This window comes from Puma concolor, chromosome F2, assembly GCF_028749965.1.
Source record: "Puma concolor isolate L17-30 chromosome F2, mPumCon1.1.hap2, whole genome shotgun sequence".
NCBI lineage: Eukaryota > Metazoa > Chordata > Mammalia > Carnivora > Felidae > Puma > Puma concolor.
Genome location: NC_141684.1, coordinates 80,008,466 through 80,033,994, shown reverse-complemented (window position 1 = coordinate 80,033,994; position 25,529 = coordinate 80,008,466).

Here is a 25,529-nt window from a genome sequence, read left to right as displayed (position 1 = left end):
CGGGGCTCGAACTCACGGACCGCGAGATCGTGACCTGGCTGAAGTCGGACGCTTAACTGACTGCGCCACCCAGGCGCCCCATAGAATGAAGTGGTTTTAATAACTAAAATAAATAATGTCTATAAGACAAGGACAATTTCAATATGGATCCTTATGAATAACTTTAAGAAATTTTCCACTATAATGTTGAAGTCACTTTTTTATAAACTACAAGGTACATATACAAAATTGCATAAAGTAAAAGTGAATTTTTACAAAATGATAAAATTCCCCACACCAATATGAAGATGGAGAGAACATCACTGCTCCCCAGAACAAACCCAGAACCTCCTCTAAGTCACTATTACTACCATAGACAGCCATTTAGCAAAGTGGCTTTACACAAACTTTTAACGCCGTAAATTATTGACTTTATACAAATGCACTATTCGGAATTTGCACATTATGTTTGGCTTCCTTCAATGTTTTGTGAGTTTCACGTAAGTTTTTGCATGTGATTATACTTTGTTTATTCCTATTGATGTACAATGTCTCACTTTCGTTGATAGCACACCTCAGCTATCAGTCTTCTTTTTAGCTACCAACTTCATTCTATTGTTGATGGAGATTTGGTATGTGGGTTTTTAAAAAAATATTTTGAGACTATTATGAATAGTTTTCCTATGATAGTCTTCAGCCTGTCTTTTGGTGAATATGCATCCTTAGTTTAGTTTACTGTATGGATAGGACCAGACGCACTGAGTCATGAAGTACACACGTATTTGGCATTAACAGATCACTGCCCAACGGTTTTTGGATTTGGTGGTTCTAATTTACACTCTCACGAGCAATATATCAGTTTCAGTGGCTTCATGTATTTGACACCACTTGGATCGTCATTTTCCATTTAGTTTTCCTTAGGTTGTGTAGTGGCATTGCACGGTGGTTGCAATGTGCATTTTTTCAGGTAGCAAATGAAGTTGAACCGTGTTGCATATGTTCGTCGGACATTTGGAGATTTTCTTATGTGAAGTGTTATAAGACTTTTGCCCATCGTTGTGTCACATTATCTTTTTCTTTATTATCGATCTGTTGGTATTCTTTATATATTCTGGATATGAATATGCTGTTAGAATTATGTGTTATGGGGCGCCTGGGTGGCGCAGTCGGTTAAGCGTCCGACTTCAGCCAGGTCACGATCTCGCGGTCCGTGAGTTCGAGCCCCGCGTCGGGCTCTGGGCTGATGGCTCAGAGCCTGGAGCCTGTTTCCGATTCTGTGTCTCCCTCTCTCTCTGCCCCTCCCCCGTTCATGCTCTGTCTCTCTCTGTCCCAAAAATAAATAAACGTTGAAAAAAAAAAATTAAAAAAAAAAAAAAAAGAATTATGTGTTATGATTACCTTACCTTCTATGTCTCTCTTGGCTACTTTGTCACTCAGTTAATAGTACCTTTGATAATCTGAAGTATTTATTGATAAATAAATGCAATTCAGCAAAAGTTTTTGTGGCTAGTGGTTTTAGTACCTCCTTTAAGAAATATTGCCCCAAGTTATCCCATAGAAACATTCTTCTATGTATGTCTCTAAAGATTGTATTGTTTCATTCTTCATAATAAGATTTATAACTAATCTAGGATTGATGTTTATATATGCCATGAAGCTCAAAGGTTATTTATTTATTTATTTATTTATGTTTTGAGAGAGAGAGAGAGAGAGTGTGTGTGTGTGTGTGTGTGTGTGTGTGTGCAAACCAGAGAGAGGGACAAAGAAAGAGAAAGAGAGAATTTTAAGCAGACTCCACACTCAGCAGGAGTCTGATACAGGGCTTGATCCCACGACCCTGGGATCATGACCTGAGCCAGAATCAAGACTCAGACACAACCATGTGAGCCACCCAGGCACCCCAAAAGTTATTTTCTTTTTTTTTTAATTTTTTTAACATTTATTTACTTTTGAGACAGAGAGAGAGAGAGCATGAACAGGGGAGGGTCAGAGGAAGAAGGAGGCATAGAATCTGAAACAGGCTCCAGGCTCTGAGCTGTCAGCACAGAACCCGACGCAGGGCTCGAACCCACAGACCGCGAGATCATGACCTGAGCCGAAGTTGGACGCTTAACCGACTGAGCCACCCAGGCGCTCCCCAAAAGTTATTTTCAATTTAAGAGATTCATAACCATTTATTTAAAAGATACTCTTGTCAAGACTACATTACAGTGTTATTTTTTTTCATTAGCAAGTAAAGTGCCTCTATTCCTGGATTCTATTCTTGTTTCAATTTTATACACCCTTATATGCTACCACTTTACAATAGGTCATATAAATCTGTTATAATTTTAATTTATCAAATTCCAGAGAAATCTTAAAGAAAATGTCATTAACAGAATAGCTATAGCGGTTAATTTAATACGATGCACAGTTGCAGTGGTCAAAAGCAGGAATTTTGAACTCGGATTCCCTCACTCTACCTGTAGTTTCCTCATCAGTAACACTGAGTATAACATTAGGACCTACCTCAGGGCAATTATAAGATTTAAATGAATTAACAAGTATTAATAATTGTGCAGAATGTTTACCAATGGGGCACACGTGATTGTTAATTACTAACGTACACACACACACACACACACACACACAACTGCAATGAGGGAATTATAAAAAGTCTTGTTTGTCATTTAAGATTTATTTATGCAACAAAACAACTTCTTTTGAATGCAATAAACACACACTGTTTGCAAATAAAACAATGGCATTGTCATGTAAATGTGGATGTGCTTACTCATTTGGCTAGATCACAATCTTAATAAAATTTCCCCAAAATTAAAGCATATGTCTCTAAATGTGAAAGTGAACATTTTAAGTCAAGGTTTTTATTCAGTAATTTAGATTTTTATAATTATCTCTGTTAAAAGTATTATAGTATGGCTGAGTAATATTCCATTTTTATATATATGTGTGTATATATATATATATATATATATATCACATCTTTATCCATTTATCAGTTGATGGATATTTGGGCTCTTTCCATAATTTGGCTATTGTTGCTAATGCTTCTATAAAATTGGGGTATATGTGTCCCTTCAAATCAGTCCTTTTGCGTCATATGGGGAAATACTTAATAATGCAACTCTGTGAATGGAGCTAGAGAGTATAATGCTATGTGAAATGAGTCAGTCAGAAAAAGACAAATGCCATATAGTTTCACTCATATGTGGAATTTATGAAACATAATCGGTGAATATAAGGGGGGGAGAGAGAGGCAAACCAGGAAACAGACTCGGATGTATAGAGAACAAATTGAGGATTAGGGAAGGGAGGTGGGCGCAGGAGGGATAGATTAAATGGATTAAGGTGTCCACTTGTAATGATGAGCACTGGGTGTTGTATGTAAGTGATGAATCACTAAATTCTACACCGGAAACTAGTATTACACTGAATCCTAAATAACTAGAATTTAAATAAAAACTTGAAGAAATATGATGGTAATATAAAATATGCTGTGTGAGACTATAGGCTACTGGTGTTCTTAAAGCTGTACATAGCTTTAGGTGTTTTTAAGAATAGTATTATTAAACTAATTGTATATTATATATTTTGTCTTGGTTTAGGTTCTGTAAATGTGCAAGATTTCTAAAATTAAATGACCACCTCTAGAAACAACTGAATTCTTTAAAAAAATCTCACAGGACCCATACTGCTTTATAAATCTTTTCAATTAACCTATTGTTAGTTGCAAAACGAAGTAATCGGATTGCCCACCTTTTATGAGAGAGCATTGGATAGTTTGAACAAATGGTTATTTTTAAATTATCTCTTTAAAGGAAATCCATCTTCACTCTTTCAATTCTTAAAATAAATATTTTTCATTCATCTTTTAACTATTAAAATCTATTTGTAGCAAGTGAAATTCTTCATGAGACTTGTTTCCTTTGCTAATTTGTAAGAGAACTGAACAGGTCCTATTATAATACTATTAGGAGACAAATTTATATTTTAAAACCTGTTCTTAATGTTTATTCATTTTTGAGAGGCAGAATGTGAGCGGGGGAGGGACAGAGAGAGAGGGAGACAGAATCTGAAGTGGGCTCCAAGCTCCAAGCTCTCAGCACAGAGCCCAAACACGGGGCTCAAACTCACGGACTGCAAGATCACGACCTGAGCTGAAGTCAGGCATTCAATGGACTTAGCCAAGCAGGTGCCCCAACAAATTTACATATTAAAATATAAATTAGCCATTTGTTCCTGAATATGTTCATAGACCTATGTAAGTGTCTTAAATATTTGTGCAGGTAAGGCTGATGATATGCTTTAAATATCAACTTTTTCTAAAAAGTAAAGTTTATACTGTTTGTCAAGCTCTTTTATGAATTTCAACCACCTTATGATTCTAATTATGGAAAAACTCAAGGATAATTAAGGCACATTTTTAATATTTTTCTGAAAACTACTTAGAAGATTCGATCTCAGACACTTGGCTAATGATTAACCACCCTAGATGGTTTATGGCTTCAACACTACCTATGAAATATAGTCCCAGGGATTCTTGGTTTAGACATAGATACATTTCTGGTTTGTTCTTTTGACAAAGATGATCCACAAATAGACACTTCTAAGGAACAAGAAGCTAAATCAATACAGAAATTTAAACTTAGCTACGTACAGAGATATGGCCATGAATAAATAATGCACATAATGATGCTCTTTGAGAGTATCTCTTTATCTCTAAAACATAACTATGTTTGATTCTTATTGTAACCTACTAATGACAGAAGGGGAAAGTTGATAAAGAGCTACTTCCTTCACAACCAGAGTTAAATATTTTCTGTTCCTTACCTTTCAACAAGTCAATTAACCTGCAAGTTATCTTTATATATGCCATTAATATTCTCCCACAGTAGTATAGTGCACTGCTAAGACATTAAACATGCTATGCAACTATATAATGTAAATGTTACAAGTTGCAGTGGTGAACAATGTTGCTTAAAATTTATTTGATTGGGGCGCCTGGGTGGCTCAGTCGGTGAAGCGTCCGACTTCGGCTGAGGTCATGATCTCGTGGTTTGTGAGTTCAAGCCCTGCGTCCGGCTCTGTGCTGTCAGCTCAGAGCCTGGAGCCTGTTTCAGATTCTGTGTCTCCCTCTCTCTCTCTGACCCTCCCCCGTTCATGCTCTGTCTCTCTCTGTCTCAAAAATAAATAAACGTTAAAAAAATTTTTAAAAAAATTTATTTGACTCCAGTACAGACTACAAAAATATTCCTTATTTTATTTGCAAAACATGAATAATTTTCACTAGGATGATGCCAAATAAAAACAATGTGCAGGAGTAAAAGAAAACACATCAAGAAACTGCTCCCAAAACTTATTGTAAGCAGTTAAATAATCACAAGAGAATATGTAGCCAGTAAAATAATCCCACCTATTGTCAGGAAAATACTTGAAAGAGTATGATTCAGATGATGATACAGAAAAATTACAAACTCATTCTTCATATCTGGCTTAACTGAGTCACCCAGGTATCCCACCTACAACTCTCTATCTCCTTGCTAGCACTTGTCTCTTACCTTTTGGATAATATAGCCATTGTAACAGATGTGACATCTCCTTGCGGTTTTGACTTGCATTTCCCTGATGATTAGTGATGTTGAGCACTTTTTCATGTACCTGTTGGCCGTTTGGGTATCTTCTTTGGGAAAACATCTACTGACGTTCTTTGCCCAATTTTTAAATTAGATTATTTGGTAGGGTTTTTTGTTGTTGTTGTTTTGTTTTATTTGCTGTTGAGTTGTATAGGTTTCTTATGTATCTTGGATATTAGCCCTTATTAGATATGTGGTTTGCAAATATTTTCTCCCATCCCACACATTGTCTTTAGAAAATTCCTTAGTTTGAAAGAATGTGCCATCAGACAGTAATATAAATCCATAAACAAAGAACTCTAGCAAAGATAATTTACTTTTAGGTAAGTAATGATAAAAGATGGAATAATTACACATTGGCTTTTCCATTTTTCTTCATTTATTTAAAAAGCAAAGAGGCTGACTCAGTAATTTTTAAATTTATCACAAAGAAAACAGCAGGACCTTGTGGTTTCGCTGATGAATTTTACCAAAATTTTGGAGAAAAATTAATACTATTTATTTAGAACTTCCAAAAAATTGAAGAGTAGGAAATATATCCCAACTCACTTTTGAGGCCACTATTGTCTTGATATCACAACAAAACAAAGATATCACAAGAAAACTACAGAGCATTGTCTCATTAATGTATTAAGTTAATTAACATTAATTTGGACATGAAAATCTCCAAATATTAATAAACTGAATCCAATGACATGTCAAATGGGTATACACCATGAGTAAGTTTTATCCCAGGAAGGCAATATAGTTTTAACATCAAAAAACAAATGTAGTATACCATATTAATAGAGAAAAGGATAAAACCACATTAGATGACAATCTAATAGACTCAGAAAATCATTAGACCAGATTCAGTATTCATTCATGGTAAAAAATAATAAATGAGGAGAAGTGACCTCCCTCAATCTGATAGAGAACATGTATAAAAAACCCACAGCTGATATCATAATAAATAATAAAACACTGAATGCTTTTACTCTACAATTTAAAAGATGGGGATTTCTGCTATCACTTATCTTCCACAACGTACTGGAGGTTCATGCCAGAGATATCAAGCAAGAAAAAAACCACAGATTGAAAAGGAAGAAGTAACACAAATGACATTTGCAGATGATATGACCTAGTATATAAACAACCCCCCCAAATTTCTTAAAATACTCTTCAAAATTCCACATGTATTTCTGAACTATCTTACCAAATCTATCAAAAATAAACAACGAGGTGGGGTTTGATTGAAATTATGTTGATTTTATAGATTAACTTGTAATGAACTGACACATTCCTCACACTGCGACACAGTTTACTGCATACAAAAATATATACTGCTGTAATTTTCTTTACAAAATCCTTGAACTTTTAAATAAAGATTTTCTCCTATGTCAATTATATTTTAAGGTAGTTTTATGAATATTTTATTTTATTAAATTATATGCCCTAATTTCTTTGCTGGTATTACAAAGAAACTTACTATTTTTTTCTAATTTTTTTAATATTTATTTTATTTCTGGGAGAGAGAGAGACAGAGCGTGAGAGGGGAGGGGCAGAGAGAGGGAGACACAGAATCTGAAGCAGAGTCCGGGCTCTGAGCTGTCAGCACAGAGCCTGATGCGGGGCTTGAACTCACTAGCTGTGAGATCAGGACCTGAGCCCAAGTCAGTGCTTAACCGACTGAGCCACCCAGGCACCCCAAGAAACTTACTTTTCTAAATTGATTTTATATCTAGCATCCTTCCTGAATTACATTATGAAATCTAAGTTTGGGGCTAAGTATTATTGTATGTTTTCAATGTGGAAAACCGTGTCATCTGAAAATGAAGACAGTTCTGATTCCTAATTTCCAACCATAATAATTTTCTTTTTTTTGTTTTACTGCTTCACCAATTATTTAAGTACAGTGTTAAATTGAAGCAATAAAGGTGAGTCTCCTTATTCTTATTCATGGCTTTCAAGAATTTACTTCTAATGTGTCACATGTCATTAAACATAACAGAGACAGACAACAGGACTTTTAAAAAACTAGTCCGAGTCCTTTGCTACACCTGCTGTATCCGCTAAGATTAGACTCAGCTGCATAGGACCAAGTTCCCCAGTAGCTGTGTCTAACACAAGATAGAAGTTTATTTCTCTTCCGTGTACAAGGAAGTGCAGGTACTCATGGCTGATATGGTGTCTCAGTGGTGTCCACTCTTATTTTTCCGGGTGCCTGTCTTCTCACTTCCTGGTTCAAATGATTGTTTGAGCCTTTCCCGTTTGGTCCACATGCCACACAGGAAAAAAAAAGGAAAGAAATAAAAAATAATAAACCCCTGGCTTTTCAAGGAGACCTCTTAAACAGACCACATTATGTATTTACTTATATGTAATTAACCAGAACAAATTCTCATGAGCATAAATGTAGCTACAAGGAAGATTGGGAAATGCAGTTTTATATGTGGGTATCAAGGTGCCCAGTAAATACAAGGGCCCTCAGGCTAAAGACTCTGGTTCCTCAGAATAGAGAACCCAGAAAGGGACCCACAAACGTATGGCCAACTAATCTTTGACAAAGCAGGAAAGGATATCCAGTGGAATGAAGACAGTCTCTTCAGCAAGTGGTGCTGAGAAAACTGGACAGCGACATGCAGAAAAATGAACCTGGACCACTTTCTTACACCGTACACAAAAATAAACTCAAAATGGATGAAAGACCTAAATGTAAGACAGGAAGCCATCAAAATCCTCGAAGGGAAAGCAGGCAAAAATTTCTTTGATCTTGGCTGCAGCAACTTCTTACTCAATAAGTCACCAGAGGCAAGGGAAACAAAAGCAAAGATGAACTACTGGGACCTCATCAAAATAAAAAGCTTCTGCACAGTGAAGTAAACCATCAGCAAAACTAAAAGGTAACCGACAGAGTGGGAGGAGATATTTGCAAATGGCATATCAGATAAAGGGTTAGTATCCAAAATCTACAAAGAACTTAGCAAACTCAACACCCAAAAAAACAAATAATCCAGTGAAGGAATGGGCAAAAGACATGAATAGACACTTCTCCAAAGAAGACATCCAGATGGCCAACTGGCACATGAAAAAATGCTCCACATCATTCATCATCAGGGAAATACAAATCCAAACCACAATGAGATACCACCTCACACCTGTCAAAATGGCTCACATTAACAACTCAGGCCACAACAGATGTTGGCGAGCATGCAGAGAAAGAGGATCTCTTTTGCATTGTTGGTGGGAATGCAAGCTGGTGCAGCCCCTCTGGAAAACAGTATGGAGGTTCCTTAAAAACTAAAAATATAGCTACCCTATGACCAGCCGTTGCACTACAAGGCATTTACCCAAGGGATACAGGTGTGCTGTTTCGAAGGGGCACACGCACCCCCATGTTTAGAACAGCACTATCAACAATAGCCAAAGTATGGAAAGGGCCCAAATGTCCATCGATGGATGAATGGATAAAGGAGATGTGGTATATATATACAAAATGGAGTACTACTCAGCAATCAAAAAGAATGAAATCTTGCCATTTGCAACTACGTGGCTAGAACTAGAGGGTATTATGCTAAACGAAATTAGTCAGAGAAAGACAAATATTATATGACTTCACTCATTATGAGAACTTTAAGATACAAAACAGATGAACATAAGGGAAAGGAAGCAAAAATAATATGAAAACAGGGAGGGGGACAAACATAAGAGACTCTTAAATATGGAGAACAGAGGGTTACTGGAGGGGTTGTGGGAAGGAGGATGGGCTAAATGGGTAAGGGAATCTCCTCCTGAAATCATTGTCGCACTGTATGCTAACTAATTTGGATGTAAATTTAAAAAATAAAATTAAAAAAAAAAAAGATTCTAGTTCCTCATGTGACTGCATACCAGTCTACCTTGCTAAGTTTTAGAATCTGTCAGTAATGAGAAATAAATTTCTTTTGAGTTAATCCACTGAGTTTTTTTTAAAAGTTGATTGAGATATAATTTGTAAACTAAGAACTGTACCTATTTAATGTATACAATTCAATAAGTTGGGACCTTAACTTAAATAAACACCTGTAATACCAGCATCACAATCAAAGAGATAGATATACCCAATACCTTTCAGAGGTATTGTGCATGTGTGTGTTTTGTGTATGTGATAAAAACACTTACTAGGAGATCAACCTTCTTAACAAATTTTAAAGTGCCCAGTACCATATGGTTAACTATAAGCACAATGTGATACAAAAGATCTTTGGACTAATGTCTCCCTGTTTCTGCCTCCCCCCATCCTCTGGCAACTACCATTCTAGGAGTTTGTCCTATGGGCTTGACTATTTTAGATTCTTCACACAAGTGGTATTATGTAGTATTTTTCTTCTGTGTCCACTTTCTTTTACTTAACATAATGTCCTGCAGTGCACCCATATTGTCACAAATGGCAAGATATTTTCCCTTTTTAAGGCTGAATAGTAAGTACTTCATTGTATGTATATAACATATCTTCTTTATCCATTCATTAGTCAATGGACACATGTTTCCATATCTTGACAGTTGTGAATAATGCTGCAATGAACATGGGAGAGCACTTATCTTTTTAAGCTCCTGATTAAAAAAAAAAAAAAAAAACTCCTGCTTTAAATTCTTTTGGATATGCATTCAGGAATGGAATTTCTAATATGGTAGTTTCAATTTTCATTTTTGGAGGACTCTCTGTGCTGTTTTCCATGGCAGCATATTACATCATCAGTAACAGTATATAATCATCCCAATTTCTCCAGATACTTGACAAGACTTATTCCTTTTGTGTGGGACATTTGTTTTTCTATTTTTAATTATTGTGTTTTATTGTGGTAGTAACACTTGACATGCAACTTATCCCTTTAACAAATATTTAGTTACACGATATATTATTGTTATAAGGGGCACAATGTTATACAGCAGATCTCTAAAGCTTATTCATCTTATTTAACTAAAATTTCTTTCATGTTGATTAGAAATCCCCCATTTTCCCTTCCCCGTGGTCCCTGGCAACTAAAACTAAGACTGCATTGAAAGCTTGCAATAGAAAAATTAAACAAAGCCTCTTCCCACATAAATTAGAGTCAGAAAAATTTTAAATGTATTTAACATATGGGAATGGAAGTTGTCAGTCAAATTTTTAAAAATCTAGCTCTATGATTAGACTTCCCAGTTACCCAACAGTTTTAATAAAAGAATAGTTTCCATCTCAACCAAATGTCAATACCAACAAGGAAATGGATCTCTAGAAAGAAGCATATTTCTTTTTACCATGTTGGTGTGAAAAGTTCAGTCATTTGATTTTAATAACCTTCACTAACTTGCATAGTGTTCTGCTTTGATATCACTAATGTTTTACTAGCATGATTTGCCCACCTGTTACTTTGTAGCTAGTGACCATTGAAATATATTTAATAAACTTCTTTATTAATATATATTTATACATATCCTTGGTACAGTTTCTAGTTCCCTAATTGAGCACTGAATGATATAGTAGGCATGTCCTGCCACCCCAAATATTTTGTCTCAGTTCCATTTCTACCTTATCACAATGTGAATTTGTTCATGGATATTTACTAGCTTTTACCTGTATGCATATCTAGAATATAACCTAAGACCACAAAACTGTATCTGTCTTTTTGCCATTCAATTCCTGCTGTCTAACCAAGGTTATAGATTAGCCACTTAGTCAATGTTTGCTGAAGAAATGGACGATTAAGCCAAATCATAGTAAATAATCAAATTGCTTCTTACAGACCCAGATTTTGGTCTCACTCTTTTCCACTTTAGTAACTTCACAGTATTTCAATGATTTGTGTAACTTGACTATGCACATATTAGATGAATAAATGATTGATGATAGATAGATAGATAAATGATAGATAAGTGATATAAAAGTTATTTTACCCCTTTTAATCTGTTCTAGGTGAAGAATGTATCTTTTTACTTTATTCTCAATTGTAACTGTTTATGTTTGCCTCTTACTCGCAAATAATTATGTTAAAAAGGGATGCTTGAAGAAATCAAATAAGTAGATTATGAAGATATTTTCATTTTAACCACTATTCCCCAGATGCTGCCAAATTTTAGGCCTCTGAAAAGAATCTTTTAAATCACTTTGTTTCCATTGGTCTAAAAATGATATGTGAATGCACTGACATTCTTTCTGAAGGCCTTTGAACGTATTTATCTCTTTGTCAAAGAAAGACATTTCTTTATCTTTTCGCCATGAATATCTTTTTAGAAAGATAGCATTAATGTTCATTCCTTTCCTTTACACTGTCTGACCTCATTTGTAAGTTTTCTTCAAAACATTACAGCTTGCATTTGGTGGATGTGGCATCACACAGAATTAGAAGATACAAATTTTGCTTTGAGCTTTTTCTTCTCTCCTTGTCCCCGTTCAAGAATCATTAACCTGATTTATAACTTTTCCAAGTTCGTTTCTTAACTTCCACGTTCCTGTTTTTTAAGGCTTCTTAGAATTTTACTTTCTTCCCGTTCTAAATATCTTTCTCTTCATCACAACACAAATCAATTATTTTAATACACTAACCTGAGGGCAGGAAAAACAATCAGCCCCTGGAGAGGAGTTACGCACTCAGGGATTAGAGTATGAAATAAGGATTTCATGCTGCTTAAACGTGGGGAAGCCGATTTAGAGAATTCTCATGAACAGGCCTCAGGCTCATGGCTTTGACCTGGAGGCCTCAGACGTGGTGCTGGCATTTGGCATTTGGCAACGATGAGGAAACGTGCTTGGTGCCCAAGGCACGCTTGCCTGAATTTGTGCTTCTAGTAAGTACACCAGCTCTGATTTTTCAAAGATTTACTTCCACGTCTGTGAGGCGGATGCTATGAATTTCTGATGCAGTTCATGAAGGCTGGCATCTAGTTTACCCCCAGCCCAGGAAATGAGGTAAAGAAAAAGAGACGTTTGAGAATCTAAGTATTTAAAGGCTCCATTGCCCTCGTCTCTCTCTCTCTCTTTCTCCCGTGTGTGTGTGTGTGTGTGTGTGTGTGTGTGTTGTATAGAAAGCCTCTTATTGATTTTATAAAAATGTATAAATCAGTGGATTCAGTTAAAATCAAAATTTCACTTTTATTAAAATAAACAAATATATACTACACAATATATAAAATTTGGAAAGTAAACAATCCAGAAAATTTTACCTTAAGCCATAACTCTCATCTCCTGCTCCCTTGTGATTATTTTTCTCTACTTAGTTACATGTTTATTTACTCTCTTTGAGAGCAAACATCATGATAACCAAAACCATACCTGGTTTTTTTCTAACCATTAAAATTAAGGATACTTTTGCATGTATTATGTGTATACATGGTATGCAGTTCAGACTTAGAATCAAGCCTTTTTTTATAGTGTATGCATATCCATATACAGATTTATACATGCAGAAAGTGACTATATAGTTAAAAATTGGATCATATATTATTTAACATTCTGTATTTTACTTTTCTACTCACTGCTATCTTAAGTTTCTTCATAAACATTAGGTCTTTTAGTATTCAAGTGTTACTGTAATTATCTCTTTTACAGTTGGAGTAATTGAGCCGCAGAAAGGGTAAGAAAGTTGTCCAAGATCACACAGGTAATATGTGACAGGAGTGACACTCTTATCTAGAAGTCTGTTTTATCTCAAAGCAGAGGTACTCAGTCTTTACTGTATTAGTCAAGTCCAGACGACTAAAAATAAAAATTATTTTTCTATATAAAATATCGTGATGAGGATATTTATCTTGCTGTCATCTTTGTTTATTTCCCTAATATACATTCCTTTAGAAGGTCAACAATTCATAAGGTATAAACATGTCTGAAACTATAGCTGTGTATAAATTCCTTTTAGGAAAATTACATCCTTTGATGCTATTTTCATGTATGAAAATACCTATGTCACTGTACCTTAAGCGTGTTAAGAATGATCACTTTTATTAATATTTGTCCATGTGATATTCTTTTGATTTCTGAGTTTGGGTTTTTTTTTTCTAACTTCTTTATTAATACTGAGGTTGGCTACTTTTCCCTAGGTCTATTGGCATGTATTTCCTTTTTTCCCCCTTTATAATGTTTATTTATTTATTTTGAGAGACAGCGAGGGGGGGGGGGGAAGGGAAGAGGCAGAGAGACAGGGAGAGAGAAAGAGTCCCGAGTCCCAAGCATGTCCCGCACTGTTGGTGCAGAGCCCAACATGGGGCTCGAACTCACAAACCATGAGATCAAGACCTGAGCCAAAACCAAGAGTCAGGCACTTACCCGACTGAACCACCCTGGTGCCTGGCATGTAAGTTCTTTTGTGAAAACCAGTTTCCCATTGCCTTAGAACAGATCCAAATACATTCTCATTATCTCTAAGGAACTTCATGTTCTGATACACATGCGCTGGTTGAATAAAAAACTGCTAAGTGGATGTAATTCTTTACCCCATTATGTATCTCAACTGTTCGTTGCTAATATATTGTGAAATTTTTTTTTCCAGATTCAACCTGTATCTGAACATTTTCATGAACACTCCTATGAAGTATTCTCACTACAAAACCAATTCATAGTGTTGGGATTAGCATCAGAGTTCAGGTTCTCCAAATTTTTGTATTGTTCCTCTTGGTTTTCTAAATATATAATCACATAATTAAAAGTAACAATTATGTTTTTTTTCTTTCTAATATTTATATTTCTCATTTATTTGTTCTATATTCAACTTTGTTCATTATAATAGTGACTCTAGTTCTCTGTTTTCCTGATTTAAAGGCACTGCTTTACTAGTAGTATATGCTATGTTAGCTTACTAGGAAGGTATACATACTTTAATAATGTTAAAGAGGATATTTCCATTTCTAATTTTCTAAGGATTATATGAGAAATTATTTTTGAATGTTATTAAGTGCTTTTTCAGTGCAAAAGAATAATGTCTTCATTTGCAGTTGCTCTGATATGAAATATTTTGTTATTTTGTTAGATTTTATGCACTTTTTCATTTTTTATTATTGGAAGAAATCTTATTCATTTATGCTGACATTATTTAAATTTCCTCTTAATGATTATTTATGCATTTTGAAAGTCGCGGAGGGAAGGGGCAGAGAGAGAAGGAGAGAGAGATTCCCAAGTAAGCTCCATGCCATTAGCACAGAGCTCAATGGGGGCTCAAATCCACGAACTGTGAGATCATGACTTTACATGAGATTGTGCTTAGCCAAACACTCCACCAAAATGCTGCTAGAACTAATATGTGAATTCAGCGAAATCACAGGATATAAAATCAATATACAGAAATCTGCAGCATTTTTATACACCAATAATAAAGCAGCAGAAGGAGAAGTCAAGAATCGATCCCATTAACAATTGCACCAAAAACCACAAAATACCTAGGAATAAACTTAACGAAAGAGGTGAAAGATCAATATGCTGAAAACTATAGAAAGCTTATGAAAGAAATTGAAGAAGACACAAAGAAATGAAAAAACATTCCATGCTCATGGATAGGAAGAACAAATATTGTTAAAATGTTGTTACTACCCGAAGCAATCTACATATTCAATGCAATCCCTATCAAAATAACACCAACCTTCTTCACAGACCTAAAACAAACAATTCTAAAGTTTGTATAGAACCAGAAAAGACCCGGGGCACCTGGGTGGCTCAGTCGGTTAAGCGTCTGACTTCAGCTCAGGTCACGATCTCGCGGTCCCTGAGTTCAAGCCCCCGCGTCGGGCTCTGGGCTGATGGCTCAGAGCCTGGAGCCTGCTTCCGATTCTGGGTCTCCCTCTCTCTCTGCCCCTCCCCTTTTCATGCTCTGTCTCTCTCTGTCTCAAAAATAAATAAACGTTAAAAAAATTAAAAAAAAAAAAAGAACCAGGAAAGACCCCAAATAGCCAAAGCAATGTTGAAAAGAAAATCAAAGCTGGAGGCATCACAATCCCGGACTTAAAGCTATATTACAAAGCTGCAATCATCAAGACAGTATGGCACTGAAACAAAAACAGACACATAGATCAATGGAACAGAATAAAGAACCTAGAAATAGATGCACAAATGAATGGCCAACTAAACTTTGACAAGGCAGGAAAGAATAGCCAATGGAAAAAAGACAGTCTCTTTAGCAAATGGTATTAGGAAAACTGCACAGTGACATGCTGTCCATGGTCTCCTTTCTTTCTCCATACACCAAAATAAATATCAAATGGATGAAAGACCTAAACATAAGACAGGAAGCCATCAAAATCCTAGAGGAGAAAACAGGCAACAACCCCTTTGACCTCAGCTGCAGCAACTTCTTACTTGACACGTCTCTGGAGGCAAGGGAAACAAAAGCAAAAATGAACTATTGTGACCTCATCAAGATAAAAACCATCAAGATAAAAATCTTCTGTCAGGTGAAGGAGACAATCAACAAAACTAAAAGGCAACTGACAGAATGGGAGAAATATTTGCAAATGACATATGTATCCAAAATCTATAAAGAGCTTATCACTCAACACCCAAAAAATAAATAATCCAGTAAAGAAATGGGAAAAGGACAAGAACAGACACTTTTCCAAAGAAGACATCCAGATGGCTAACAGACACATGAAGAGATGCTCAACATCACTCATCAGGGAAACACAAATCAAAACCACATTGAGATACCACCTCACATCAGTCAGAATGGCTAAAATTAACAACTCAGGAAACAACAGATGCTGGTGAGGATGCGGAGAAAGGGAAACCCTCTTGCGCTGTTGGTGGGAATGCAAACTGGTGCAGCCACTCTGGGAAACAGTACGGAGGTTCCTCAAAAAAATTAAAAATAGAAGTTCCCTATGACCTAGTAAATGCACTACTAGATATTTATCCAAAGGATACAAAAATGCTTATTTGAAGGGGCACATGCACCCCAATGTTTCTAGGAGCACTATCAACAACAGCCAAAATTATGGAAAGAGCCCAAATGTCCATCAAGTGATGAATGGAGAAAGAAGACGGGGTACGTATATATACAATGGAATATTACTCGGTGATCAAAAAGAATGAAATCTTGCCCTTTGCCACAATGTGGATGGAAATAGAGTGTATTATGCTAAGTGGAATAAGTCAGTCATAGATAATTATCATACGATTTCACTCATATGTGGAATTTAAGAAACAAAACAGGTGAACATAGGGAAAAGGAAGGAAAAATGAGGTGAACAGAGAGAAGCAAGCAAATCATAAGAGACTGTTAAATATAGAGAACGAATTGAGGTTGGCTGGAGGGATGTCGGGTGGGGGATGGGCTAAATGGGTGACGGGCATTAAGGACGGCACATATTGTGTTGAGCACTGGATGTTATTGTAAGTGATGGCTCACTAAATTCTACTCTTGAAATCATTATTGCATTATCTTTTAACTAACTAGTGTTAAAATAAAATTTAAAAAAATCAAATCAAGACAAAACAAAAACCAAATAAACAAATAAAAAAGATGCTTAACCAACAGAATCACCTAAGTGCCCCTATGCTGACATTATTTAAATATTGTAGAATATTTCTATTCATATTCTAAGTTGTGAGACCTGCAGTTTATTTTGCCTGTGCTGTTTCTGAATAAGCTAAGTGTCAAAAACTAGAAATCTTTGGGTGCCTGGGTGGCTCAGTCAGTTAAGGGACAGACTATGGCTCAGGTCCTGAGTTCGAGCCCCACTTCGGGCTCTGTGCTGACAGCTCAGAGCCTGGAGCCTGCTTCGGATTCTGTGTGTGTCTCTCTCTCTATCCCTCCACCACTCAGACTCTGTCTCTGTCTCAAAAATAAACAAAAATATTTTTAAAAAATTAGAAAGCTTTGCACATGTTTCTAAAGTATAAAAAATGCATGTAAAGTATATTCCATATTTTTTCTCATGTGATTTTCTTCAGGGGTCTGTTTTCTATGACTACATAATCATCAATGATTCGTGCCAGAAGGCCAGAAAATCTATTTCTCCATTTTGCACATGAAGAAGTAGAAATTCAGACAGTTTAGGTTACTTATCCATTGCCACAGCGGGTAGGGTGCCATCCTTCTCCTCATTGCATTTAAACTTGTAGCCCCTAGGAAATGGTACAGCTTGAAAAAGAAAAAGTCTGGCTCACGGAGTCACCACGTACATAACTCTGCCAACCAAACAGAAACACTGCCATTGCACTGTGTATAAACAAGGAATAACACGCAAATACAAATATAAATCCAGGCATTCAGATTCCCAACATAACTGTTGGAGATGTAATGATCTCCCCGTGATTTCATCATGGCCATCCAAATAGAGACACAAACAAATATTGATATCAACTGTATTTTGGCCATGGTATTTAAAATAATAATGATACCAATCCCAACTTGTCCTGGCCAGTTAGCGTGTTCGACAGAACACTTGACGATAGAAAGTAGTGTCAACAGGTAAATACAATCTATCCACATTCACAAGGTTTCGAAATTAGAAGCAACAGGACAAAGAAGATAAATAGAGACAGATGACTCAATTGAGTAATTAGAAATGTGGGTAAGTTTCCCTGTAAATACATTATTGTGGTTTTGGCGGGGGGGGGGTTGTTTTGTTTTGTTTTGTCTTTTGGTCTGTGTTTTGCTTTGCGGCTCCTGGGCAAAAATATGATGTTCAGCTCTAGATGAGGCTGTGATTCTTATGTAAATCTTGACATTGGTGGAGGGGTCATAAACCCAGTACATACATAAACAATGTCTAAATACGTACACTATACATTCACGATGCCAAAATTAATGATTCAAAAGCCAGAGGATTAGTCTGACACATTTACTTTGTTTTTATTAAACCATGATTGCAAATAACTTATTTTATATAACACTAGAAGGTGTGGCAATAATGAAAAAAACCTCCAGATCTTGTATAATTACATTGGATTATCCAAATATTATCTATAATAAAAATAATCATAATATCAGTAACAGGACTGCCTGAGAGCAATGGCATATCAATCAAGATTAACATTCGGTGAATATTAAAAGCAGGAGAATGTTGGGGCGTCTCGGTGGCTGAGTCAGTTAAGCATCTGACTTCGGCTCAGGTCACGATCTCACGGTCTGTGGGTTCGAGCCCCGCGTTGGGCTCTGTGCTGACAGCTCGGAGCCTGGAGCCTGCTTCGGATTCTGTGTCTCCCTCTCTCTGCCTTCAACCACTCATGCTCTGTCTCTCTCTCTCTCTCTAAAATAAACATTGACAATAAATTAAAAATAAAGTAAAAGCAGGAACGAGCTCTGTGACAAGCAAGATATTTTACATCAAAAATATGGAGTAGGTTAGATGGTGTCTAGGAAAATTGAAAACTCAAATTATAAGCTAGAACTGAGAAGACATGTGGTATAAGAAAATAAGAAACATAAAATATATCAGAGTCTTTGGCACCAGAGAAACATAAAGTTGATTTTTCCTTGTGTCTCTTATGATTAGTTTTCATAGATAAGACAGTTAATAGTTAACGTGATATTTTGCGTAAAGTCGAATTTCATACTACTTTTAAATTTGCACTACTTTGGAATATATGCCCTCCACACATTTAAGCGACGCTCTTTGCAAAGTAATACGGCTTTAGGGATGAAAAGGGTGTGACAGTGTGTTATTACTTACAAAGTTGCTGTATTTTCAAAGATTCGTTGGAATTTTTGTAAAGAATATGTTCACCTGAATAAATCTGGAAAGTAAATTATCTCAAATTTTTTTTCCTTTCATATAAATAAATGCTACTTGTGGGGATATATTGATCTGACGCAAGCAGAGAATACTTGTAATGTTAATGAAAAACCTGTGTTTCCATGGATTAAACATAGCAAATGAATTATTTCAGGAGCAATATCGTGTCGAGCACCATGTGAACGTTGCTGTCAAATCCTGTTTTCCATTATCGCTGCAAAATGTTCTTAAAAGCATTTGTGAATTCAGAATGATTAAATCTGTTGACCTACACAAATGAAATAATCCCTGAAGACATGGCAACAAAATTCCAATTTTCCTTCAAACTGGTGCATACTTGAGGACTATAATTAATTCATTAGGTTTTTTTAATACTACAAAGTTCATCTTGATTTTGCATTTCATTATAAAAACTTTGATAGTTCAAGAGCAGCATTTGATCTGATGATAGTTTCGCCTGAGATATATTATTGTCTTGCAGATTTCCTCAGACTTCCATTTGCAAACAGTCCCAGGTATCACCAGTGTTTGCTTTTTCAGCACAGATGTATTTAAAGGTAAAAGTAGCAAAAATACAGTGATCCATGTGCAAAAGCATTAAAAAAGAGACACAAAAACGCGTTTGCCAAGCTCCTTTATTTTCTTGTGCCCCCCGCTTCTTCTCCATATGGAAACGCCAACGTGAAAACGGTCTTCTGCTACTAAACCTCTTTTTAAATAGTTTCCCCAGACCGTAGCAGGCAGTTTTGCCTATGCCCAGCTATGAATGGTGCCGAAAGCTTTCCTTCACACACACTGAACATTTCACCGTAACTGTTTCTTGGGGGAAGGCTTTAAAACGTGCCTGTTAAATACACATGGCTCTCGGACAGCAGGAAGGAACGGAGAGGGGAAGTGCAGGGGCGCTAGGGAACATTCCCAAGATATGTCTGAACTATCACTGGGCTTCATAAAGAACCTGTCTTCAAAAAGGTTGGCCAAAAACATTTACTCATCTCTTTAAGACTCATCTCAATTCCACATTCATTCGTTCCTTCACTCACCTCAAAAATATCTGTCTCCTACTCTGGACCAGGCACTGGCCTTGGCTGTAGAACTCTCATTGGGTACCTCCTAGCTGTCACGTGGCCACCACTGCCCTGGATCCCGCATCGCGTGTGATCTCCACGTCCTCCACCTGCCGAGTGTCAGCTACTGGGGGGTCACGATTTTGTTCTATATATGGCACAGATCGATGTCCGATTATGAAGGTGCTGGGGATGCTGATGGCCTAGAATTTAAAACCGTTATAGACATGTGTATTCTTTGGCTTCCCACTCAGTACAGGATCTCCCTGCTCCATTTCCCGAAGTTCTCTTTGGGTTAACCGGCGTATCTCCCACTGACAATCAATTTGAAGCATATCCTGATTTATTTACTCATAAAAGATATAGCAATATTTTACTCTCCAGCTTCCTAATACCAATCACTCGGGGCTATTTTAATAATACCTTTGTTTCAGAAACTTGTAAATGTAAACGTTGATTTGGAGGAGGAAAGATGAATTTGGAAGGAATAGAGTTTCCAAAGTGAAAAAGATAATTGGGTGAAAGCTGTAACTGTGTGGCTGTACTCACATATCTTCAATTAGCAGCAATGCTTACTTAGCATCTACTGTGTGCAAAAAAGATGAACAGGGTGGTATCTCTTTGTGGTTTTGATTTGCATTTCCTTCACAGTAATGTTGAGCATCTTTTTATATATATACTCATTGACCCTTAATATGTCGTCTTTAGAAAATTGTCAATTCAGGTCCTGTGTCATTTTTGTTTGTTTGTTTGTTTCTAATTTAGGTTATTTGGTTCTTTTGTTATTGAGTTGTAGGAACTCCTTATCTATTTTGGACATTAACCTCTCATGGATATACAATTTGCAAATATTTTCTCCTATTCCGTAGGTCGCCTTGCATTCCGTTGATTGTTTCCTTTGTTGTGGAGACACCGTTTAGTTTGATGTACTCCCACTTCTTTGTCTTTATTTTCATTTCCTATGCCTTTGGTGTCAAATCTAAACAATCTTTGCCAACACCAATGTCAAGGAGCTCTTCCTCATGTGTTCTTCCTGTCGTGTACCTTAAATATATATTTTATTTGCCAATCATATTTCAATTAAAGGAGAAAGTGAAGAAAGAAATTACTCATCAAGATTGGAAAAAAAATAAAACATGTGCAAGGCATTGAGGTTATAATTGTGAAAAAAAAATATGACCCTGATCAACGATGAGCTTAGGGTCCGGGAAAGTCGAATAAACCGTCCCGGAAATAAGTACTGTCTTGAGGTTTGTACAGAAAGCAAAGGGAATACATGGGAAGCACATCTTTCTATTTTGGGGGGTGAGGGAAGGTTTCCTTAGAGAAAGATGGGGAGAAATTAGCCACTGGAGGAGATAAAAAATAAGCAAAGTGTTTAGAAGCCAGGAAGACTGACAGATGACAAGTAGTATAGTTTATTGATGAAGCTAATGTATCTTCATGTGCCGCCTGCACACGGAATGGAAGAGACCCACCTCACGGAGGCTGATTCATAAAGATCACATGAAATGAAAAATGTTAGATGATGTACCTGAGAATATGGGCATTTCCAACTTCACTAGGGTGGCTTCTCTTTATAGTGAAGACTTAGTTTTTAATGTTAATTACTTCAGTTATCGGTATTAAGGTAATTAGTCTCGTTATACCTTTCAAATCGAAAACTAAGTTTTATCTATTAGATCTTTTATCCGACAGGTTCCTTTAAGCAAAATAAATACAACAATACTGAATGTGCACAGTTGTTCCAAAAGTAACACAAAAATATGAAGAAAGTGGGTTTGATTTTCTTCATAATTTTTTAAGTTATCTTATTTAGTTTTATTTCTTTTGAGAGAGAGAGAGAGCACGATCAGGGGAAGGGCAGAGAAAGAGGGAGAGAGAGAATCCGAAGCAGGCTCTGTGCTGTCAGGACAGAGCCTGATGGGGGACTTGAACCCATGAACCGTGAGATCATGACCTGAGCCAAAATCAAGAGTCACAAGCTTAACTGACTGAGCCACCCAGGCACCCCATACATTTTTAATATTTAATTCATTATTATGGGATTCATATTTAATATACTTACCCACTAAAACTTACATCATTCCAAACAAATCAGTGTTCTTTACTCAGTATTTTTGTCTCAACCATTGGGGTATTTGGCCAGGACAATGGCCTCAATTCTTACCCAAGACATTCACTGAGAATATGAAACCCGAGAACAAAACAAAGCTCACGTCACTCGCATCACAAGAATAAAGTCACAGGAACAAAACTCCATCATTTAAAGAGTACAGGGCCTGCAGATTCACCTGATTGAATCTGAAACCTAACAACTAAAACCCCTCATTCATTGATTGTATTGGGCAAACTTAGCTGTTGCTTAATTCTATTCCAAAATGTTTTTCTTCTCCTCATTTGAGAGGACCGCAGTTTCTTTAGATGTTTCCCTATCACACTGAACTCACTTCACCGAGTTCATCATCTCCTTCACATGATTGATGTATAGCCAGCGCCAGGCACTGCCCTAGGCACTGATGTAGAACCTGTACACATACGACTCCTCTCATGAAGTCTACGTGCTACTGGCGTTAGTCTCCAAAAGAACTTAGACAGAAAATTAAATAAGATGATGGAAGAGTAACTGAGCGGCTTCCTTCATCACTTGCTCAAGGAAGCCCTTTCCAGAAAAATAAATAAGTAAACAAAGGCTGTAAAAAGCGAGGAGGAGACCTGTCCGGAGAGGAGTAACCAGTGAGTTGGGCTGGAACATCATGTACTCAAGTGCCTGAAAGTAAGTGAGTCAGAACAGAACATTGTAAATTAAGGAGAGAAAGGTTAGAGATAAACCCACAGGCCAAATCTTGCAGACACTCTTAGGCAAAGATAAATTTGGGATAAAATGTCAGAGAGTTTTAAATAAGGGTGTTACATGGTCACATTAAAAAAAAAAATCTTTCTATTGATTGCTACGTGAAAGATGTATCTTAAGGAGCTAGAATGTAAGAGGTGAAACAAAGCTGCAATTAATCAAGGGGCAGAGGATGGTGACTCGAACAAGGAGGTAAATGTGGAGGTGGTAAGAAATGGCCAGGCTCAGGATGTATTTTAAGCATGAAACAAATGAGGCTTGATGGATGGAATCTGGACACTGGGTGCAGAAGAGATCAATGACTACTGAGGTATTACTTCCACATTTGGGGTCTGAGAAATACAGTTGGGAGAGTTCTATTTTGAGCGTGTTAAGTCTGAAATAAGTGCCTATTTCACATCCAAATGGAGATGTCAAAGGCACAGTCTGATATATGAGTCCAAGGTGATGGAGACAACTCAGGGTTAAGGAATATATTTGAGAGTCGTTGATATATAGGTGTATTTAAAGCTGTAACAGAGCTGATATAGTAAAGAGAACAGGTAGATGAACAAGGTAAAAGAGGCTGGGAGCAAATGCCACAGCATTTTTAAGACGAGAAGAAAAGGAAGACACACAAGGAAAAAGAAAAAAAGAGAAAGTTAATAGAGCAATATGGTGGACAGAGACACTGAACATTCTGTTTGGGTAAAACAGAAAAAGCCCCAGGGATGAAAGTTCCAGAAGGAAAACATGGTCAACTGTGTCAACTATTGGGAAGCAGCTGGGTAGGTACTGGATTTGAGCACCCAGTTGTAAGATCCAGACCCAAGAGCTGACTCGAGGGGGCTGAGAAGAGAATACGAGCTGAAGAAATGAAGACGGTGTCTGTTCAGTACATAAATATTATGTCAATAACACATATTTTCTTGTCCTTCTATTAAATGGAGTAGAGAGAAGGAGCAGTAGCTAGAAAAGTGTGTGGGGCCGAGGAGTCGAATGACTGATGATGTTATTGAAGGGACACATGGTGGTATGCTAAAAGGAGGGAAACAATAGCGACAGGTGTATTGGTGATGCCAGGGAGATACGACATACTAGCGAGAACCAAGTCTTTGGGAAGTAAGACAAATACTCGAGTGAGGGTGGGTCTTTGACAGGAACTGAGACAATCTACTCATTGTAACAAGAAGGAAATAAGTGAAGAGGGAGTGAATGCAGGTGGTTTCGTTTGTGGTGATAAGGAAAAGGATAATATGCCACGTTATTTCCATATTCCTCAATGATATGTAAAGTAAGACCATCCGCTGAAAGAGAAAGGGGACTAGACTTAAAACTTGTCGAGGTGATAGAAGTTGTCCCATAGACATTTTAGAAAACGCAAAAAAAAAAAAAAAAAATACTAAGGAAGTATGGGCGGGTTGCTGGACCCTGATGGGTATCCATTTGTAATCTGTGGTCATGGATTTGAGTGAGACTCTTCAGCATGATATTGCAATGTTCTGAGGTGTCAGAGTGACTAGATAAATTCTACGAGCATTGATTTTCTATCACAAGAATTTAACAGGAGGAAGAGAAGAGCTAGCTCACCATGTCTGCAACAAGAGAAATTATAGCAAACTACCATGAAAGCTAAGCTGGGTCAGGAGATGTTAACAAGAAAGCAGGGCAACAGGGTAAGAAAAGAAGGTGCCAGTGTTGTTGGTGATGAGGTTCATGGTATGTCATGGGACTGGGTCAGGTGCTGTCCAAGTAAAGGAAAACACAGAGGAGGTGAGGAGATACAGTGAATTAGAGTATTATCTACAATGTTTTTTTTTTATTTTTTTCAATGTTCATTTACTTTTGAGAGAGAGAGAGAGAGAGTATGAGCAGGAGAGGGGCAGAGATAGAGGGAGACACAGAATCCGAAGCAGGCTCCAGGCTCTGAGCTGGCAGCCCAGAGCCCGACGTGGGCCTCGAACTCGTGAACCATGAGATCGTGACCTGAGCCGCAGTTGGACTCTTGAAGTGTGACAGGGTCGTGACAGAGGCAACATGAAAGGAAAGGTATTAGGCCAGATGACAAAGTCGTTCATTAATGAAGACGAGTGATTGGGGGATCCCAACATGGCAGTAATACAAGGAGGAAGCAGAGGTGACGTGAAGGCATGAAATCATCATGAAAATCCAACAAAAAGGGAAACTCACAAAACTACTTCATTTCTATTGCTAGACCCTATATTCTTAAATAAATAGTTGTTCCACTCGACAATATAAAGACAAGTGTTTTTTTCACTTTTAAACGACCATCTTACAGCATAGAAATATCGATGGCCTATAACAAATACACACACACTTAAAAAAAAGGCTTTAAAA